This window comes from Lissotriton vulgaris, chromosome 9 (assembly GCF_964263255.1).
Source record: "Lissotriton vulgaris chromosome 9, aLisVul1.2, whole genome shotgun sequence".
NCBI lineage: Eukaryota > Metazoa > Chordata > Amphibia > Caudata > Salamandridae > Lissotriton > Lissotriton vulgaris.
Window position 1 is genome coordinate 1,217,081,822 of NC_141697.1, and position 6,367 is coordinate 1,217,088,188.

Here is a 6,367-nt window from a genome sequence, read left to right on the forward strand (position 1 = left end):
CAAGTCCGGCCCAGGCAATCCCCAAGGTGATGCAGAAGGGCGAGCGCCAAAACTCAAATGATCCAGTCGTCCCTCGCCCCAGCAGCCGCAGTTCAGGGAGCAACAGTGCGCCCAAGGCGGTAGGCCAAGAGCATCGGGTCCAACAGCAATCCGGACCGACCACGTGGATCTGCAGCGTCAAGGGGCCCCGCAATCACGCGGGGCTGCAGCACTCCCCAACGCTTATCCGCAGTGCTTCAACGCCGTCCCGCACCCCAGCCAGCCGAAGTTCGCGCGGTGAGGCCTAGTGCGGCCCAGCGCCGCCTCCGCAGCCCCGGTCTCGCGTAGGCCCTCGCCCCACTCACCACCACCAGCGGGCCGGATTCCAGTCCGCTCGGGCTCCAGGCACTGGCTCGTCGTCCTCAAAGCTCCATCACCACCCGCAGTATGGATTGTAGGTCTCCAGGCTGAGTATTCGGGCAGGGGGAGCGGACCACAAGCTCCGAGCCGTTGGGCGGATCACGTTACTGGTTCGCGCGCCTCCGGTCGTCAAGCAGGCAGCGCTCGGCACCTCCGGAAACACGGGTCAAACGGCCCTCTCACCCAAGGGAGAGCACCACTCTCGAGTCCCAGGCGCTTCAGGTGAGTTTTGCCATCGAGTCGGGGGGTAAAAGCAGCAGGATCTACAGGATTTTATAGCAAAGTATTAACGGTCCCAGCAGAGCCTCACATACGTGCGGCTATCTTGCTCGGCGCCCTCTAGCGCCCCCGCCCATCAACAAGGTTATTATATTTTTAAACATATTTTATCTGTTTCTTGCTCACTTTTTTTTTTTAAAAGAAAGAAAAATATATCTATTTGGCACCACTGTATCTTTTTAACATTTTTTACTTTTTCCTGTTGTATTTAAGATGACATGTGTTTTCTTGCTCGTTTTTTATTCTAATTGTCATGATTTTAAGTAATCAAAGAATAAACAATACTGTACTCTGAAATAGGTAAGCAAATTCTTTGAAACAATTTTCATTTCCTGGTGCTTTTCATTTGCAATGGAAACATTTTTATTTTTTTTGTGTCGTTTTTTTTCACGCTGCCTTTGAACCTAATTGGATGACATGGGCTCGTCTTGGTCTGGGGTCATTCATACGAGCTGTAATTTGTTGCCCCCACAGTGGACACGAGCCTATCATTTTGTTACACTTCAGATTCATTACCTCCTCGTTAGTCTTCCTCGCCCCCTGAGTTACATAGTGAGCTTTAGCTCCACAACAGAACCCTCCAAAGCAAAAAGAAACCACCTCCCACCCCCTCCCAACATGGCCGACCAGTCCCACCTGACCTCTATAAGAGGCGGGCCGGCCCAACCAATCAGCCTGTTTTTTTTGTTCTGCACGATTCTCTCCAGAGCACTGTTCAGGTAAGATGGGCCGGCGTGAGCTGGCCCTGGGGTTTTAGGTTGTGGACCTGCTCTAGCGGTCTCTGGTGCCTTTTGCCTAAAAATTCCCCCCCCCTCTTCCTTCCCCCGGTCCTGTGGGGCCGGTTAGGTGCTGCTGTAGCGTGCCAGGGGTCTACAGGGGGGGGGGGGGCGGCCGGGAGGGTGGTGTTGTTGTACATGCCTAGGTCTCCCCCGGTCGTTACTGAGGGGCCCGAGCCTTTGCATGGGCTTGTGGGTCCTGCGCATTCTCCTGTATGTAGTCATGCTGGTGTTTGTCACTCCCCTCCGGTAGGGGTGTTTCCTGTATTCCTGGAAATGTTCGAAGAGTGAATGTTTTAAAAACTCCAGGAATTGCGCGTCCCGCCCTTGCATGGGTGGGGTCCTTCGGCGGGTCCGGGCCCGAGTTTCGGCGGTGACCGGTCACATGCTGGTTCGGCCGCTCCCTGTCTCACCCTTAGAGACTGACTTTCGGCCCTCTCACTCCAGGGGGTCCCCTGGGGGGGGGGGGGGGGGCGGTTGCCTCCGTTGCATACCGTCCTGGGCGGTGGCTGTCCCGGGTCTCGGGCTCTTCGGGCTTGCGGTCCGGTCTTGCGGATTTTCCGCGGGGGAAATGATTCGATCCCCGGCACCGGAGGCAGGTTAGCCCTGCACCATTTGACTCTGGGCTATAGCTTGATTGATCTTCTCGAAGGCTCCCAGTGCAGGTATGCCTTCGGGTGGCTGAGCGCTTTGCATTCGCTGGAATTCCATTTGGTACCCACCGTCTCGACGGGTTGGGGTCCCCGCTCCTTCCGTTGTCTCTCCTGTAGGTTTTTCTGGGACCATGGATTGGCCGGTGGGGCCGGCCTGCGTGTGAGGGTCCCCGCTCTCGGTTGCGGGTGCTTCCATTGGGCTTGCCTTCGGGCCAGTGCGGGGGGGGGAGCTGTGCTCCTGGCCCGCCTGGTGGATCTTATACGCCGGGTGTGGGTCTTGGGGTTCCCTGTCTGGCCGTGTGCTTCCTCACGGCCTCGTTTTTGTCCCCCCCCCATGGGATCAGAGGCTTCACGTCTGGCGGTGTCTCTCAGCCGTCGGCTTCCGGGCCTATGTACGGTGGTCCCTTCGGTCCTCGTCTCGGGCTTGTCCTCCTTCGGGGGGTCGTGTGCCTGGTCCCGGTACTTCCCTCTGGTTCTTTCAGGGGGGGGGGGGCGTCCTTTGGCGCCGGGTCGTTTGGAGGTCGTTGGGTTCTCCTGCGGCCGCTCAGCACCTCGTGCTTCAAGGGTTGCTGAATGTATTCCTGGCCGGCCGTTTTTTTTCTGTGCTCGCTTCTGCAGCACATTTACTGAAATTGGAGGAGTTGACTGGCTTGGCCCCTGCACGTTTTCGTGTGGCGTTCCATTTGCCGGTGCTTAGGTCCCCGGGTCGTGGTCGGGTTGGGCGCCCTGGTGGGGTTGTCACCGGTCCTGGCCCTTCGGGCTGTCTTCCCCCGGGGTCCGACGGAGTCGGATCTGGCCTTCGTTGCCTGGTCTCGCCCTGCCCCGGTGGTGTTTCGACGCCTGGGGCCTCGGCTCGATCTGCCTCCGAGGTCTCTGTTCACGGAGGGGGGCTCGGCCCTCCGGACCGGGTTCTACTCCGCCTTCCGGGTCCTTATTGCCCGTCTTTCGCGTGGCCTTTCGGTCTGCTGTACGCGTCTCCCCCGTGCCCTCTGAGATCGCGGGTCCCCGGCAGGATGCGCTTGGGCAGGGCCGGGGTGCTCATGGGCGCTCGGCTCAGCTGCACATGGCCTTATTTTGGAACGTTGCAGTGGTGGGGTGCCTGGCACCCGCGCGTGGTTGCCACGCAAGTCGTGGTGCGTTCCTGTTTTTGGTTCCCGGCGGGGCCCGCCGCCCCGGGTACCCTCTCCTATGGCGAGCTGACGGTTCGAGCCTCCTGGCCGATCCCGGATCCTCCCTTACCATGGTTGGATCCCCCGCTCTCGGCATCGGTGTTGTGCCGGCTCTTGTCGGCTGGCCTGCCTCCTTCGGCAGGCCCGGTTCTTGTGCGGATGCTCGGGGTTGTGGCTTGCTACGGGGTTCCCGCAGGTCTTCCACGTGCTCTGCCTGTGCCCGGCGCTGGGCGCCCTTCTCGCGTTGGCGCGGTCGGCTTGGTGCTGTCCCCGCCTCCGTGGTCCCCTTGCGGGTCTTGGTTTTCCGGTCTGAGGGGTGTTCCTGGACCGTGGCCACTTCTTTCCTGTGGGACCGGTGGGCGGCCTTGCGGGCCTTCCACAGTCCGGTGTTCGACGGCCTGGTTTCCTTGGTGGCTCGCTTGGCTCCGATGTTATTTATCCTTCGCCCACGGGCGCTCTGCCGATCTCTCCCTTGGGTGCTCGCTTCGGCTGCACATATACTAATATTGGAACGTTACTGAGGAGATTTGCAGGGCCCCTGCGCGGAGGTGACTCGCAAATTCGTGAGGCGTTCCACAGGTGTTTTCTCTCTCGTTCTACGAGTTCTTCGGGGTCCGCCCTTTTGGGCCCCGGCCCTCGGTGGCTTTGCGGTTCCTCGCCTTTCAGGGGGTTTCCCTGGTGGCGATGGTGTCTGCTGGGCGGATGGGCGTGCGGGGGTCGTTCCTCCGCTCCCCGCCCTTCTTGCGGGTTTTGCCGGACGGGGTTGTTCCTCCGGCATGTCCCCCGTGTCCTTCCCGGGGTCCCTTCCCTGGGGCCTCGGACTCAGGTGGTATCTTTACCGCTTTTCCCGGCCAACGTGGTTCCTCCCTTGTCCGGGCTGGTTGTTCGGCGTGCTGTTTTGGCTTCTCTTAGCCGCACGTTTTTCCTTTCCCGGTGGGATGACCTGTGTTATGCCTTTTGGGCCCGGTTCGTTCGGGCCGCTAGCCCTCGTTCCTCCTTGGTTCGCGGGCTTACACAGGCGGGCATCCTTCCCTGCGCTTCGCTGGGTTCGGTGGATCCGGCGGGGGCCCAGGGTCGGTCCGCAAGCTGTTCCCTGGGCCCCCTTAGTGGGTGTCTCCTCTGTGGAGTTTTATCTGGCTTGGGCGTGGTCGTCCCCCGCCTGGTACGTGGGTCTCTAGCAGTCCCGGGGGGACTTCGCTGGGGCCATTCTGAGTGCTGGAGCTGCGACTCCTGGTTGGCCTTCTTTTCCTGGAGGTCTTGATTTCAGGTTTCCTGTGATCCCTGTTCTCTTTTCAGTTGTTATACTTCAACCTTGGGTTGGTTTCTCTGCATCACCGTGTGGTGTTGTTGTTATGGTGGTCAATGAAGCCTTGTTGGCTTGGGTATTTGCTCACTATGTAACTCAGGGGGCGAGGAAGACTAACGAGGAGGTAATGCCCCGGTTACTTACCGGTAATCTTCATTACTCCGAGTATAGTCTTCCTCGCCACATGAGTTCCCTCCCCCCCTCCCTGTCTGGCTATCAGCTTCATTGTTTGCTTGGTAGATCAGGCTGATTGGTTGGGCCGGCCCGCCTCTTATAGAGGTCAGGTGGGACTGGTCGGCCATGTTGGGAGGGGGTGGGAGGTGGTTTCTTTTTGCTTTGGAGGGTTCTGTTGTGGAGCTAAAGCTCACTATGTAACTCATGTGGCGAGGAAGACTATACTCGGAGTAATGAAGATTACCGGTAAGTAACCGGGGCATCTACAGTTGAGCAATCCACCCACCTCGATCACCTTGACAGCGCCTTGAAGCTTCGATGATAAATGTGCTTATGAATTGCAAAAGGAAAATGAAATATCAGAATGAAGCACAGCACGCAGGCCCATCTGCCTCTGGTCTCCCACTGAACAGTTTGCTTTTCATTGCCTGCTGTTTTTAAAAGTGCTTAAGTCTGGGAACTAATGTCTGGGTCTGACCCCTACATTCAATCAACACAGGTTGGAGACTTCTGCAGTGGGTCTCCTCTAGCCTCGGCGCGGGTCACCAACACTGACCCTGGAAAGTATTATTTTGTATCGAACTACAGTATTGGCGGAGCGCCTGCGCGCTTTAAACCCCGCCCCCCTGTGTGTGCTCTGCCTTGAGTCCCTGGAGACGGCTCCTGTCCCCTTACCTGCCGGCTTCAAACGGACAGCTGTCACTCTTCGGCCGCTGCTGCTCGTTTTAAATGTTCATTTTCTTTAGCATAAAACTGCGTGGAGGCAGCCTGGATGGATTTATTAATTCACAAGATTAAAACAGCCTTTTTAATTCCAATCAGATGGGTTTCCAGTGACAGTTTTCCATCTTTGACCTGGAGAGCAGAAGTTATTTTGAGGCATATTATCAAGAAAGGCGTTAAACATTATCGCCGGTTTAGCGGAAGAAAAGTTCAGCTAAAGCGGTGATAATGGGCTTGATAATATGCCCTTGAGAATTCCCATAGAAGCCCAGGTCCTGGTGTGAACATGAGCTTCTATTGGAATTCTCCAGGACATATTATCAAGCCCTGTATCGCCGCTTTAGCTGCAGTTTTCTGCCGCTAAACCGGCGATAGTTTTAACGCCGTTCTTGATAATATGCCCCCCATCTTGTCCGTATTGCGCCCTTAAAGCCACCTGCCTCTTCCTAGTTCAAGGAAAGCCCGAAACAATGAATTATGAATATGTGTGGAGGCCAACCTGGGCTTGCCTGAAAATGTGAACCCCCAGCCATCACCAGTAGGGGAGCAGAGACCACACTCTCGAGACCCTCTGCCCCATATACCATAGAGGTGAGAGGCCCAGTGGCACGAGCATTCTATGGACCGGAGGCTCCGATTGGGCGTCTCTATCTTTACTACTCAATAAGACAGCAACCTCTGAAAAAACAGTAAACATTAAAACACACTACATTTCCCATAAGGCTTTAAACCACGCCTCTCCTCAGTCCACCAATAGTTTGTAGGCATAACCTACAAAGTAGAGAGCCACTATCTTTCCTGACTCTCTCTATGCTGCTCTACAGTCAAGATAAGCGCCTCTCTATTTTGATTCAATTTATGACTTTTTATTATAAACCTATTGTGCAT

The 6,367-nt window shown here is 56.7% G+C and overlaps 1 non-coding gene across 1 annotated transcript; it reads left to right on the plus strand.

Annotated features, from left to right (window-relative positions):
- Positions 1 to 3,752: 3,752 nt before the first annotated feature.
- On the plus strand, positions 3,753 to 3,859 carry LOC147693071 (U6 spliceosomal RNA). The gene has a single exon (XR_015300293.1). It is a non-coding gene; the product is annotated as a U6 spliceosomal RNA (small nuclear RNA).
- The last annotated feature ends 2,508 nt before the right edge of the window (positions 3,860 to 6,367 follow it).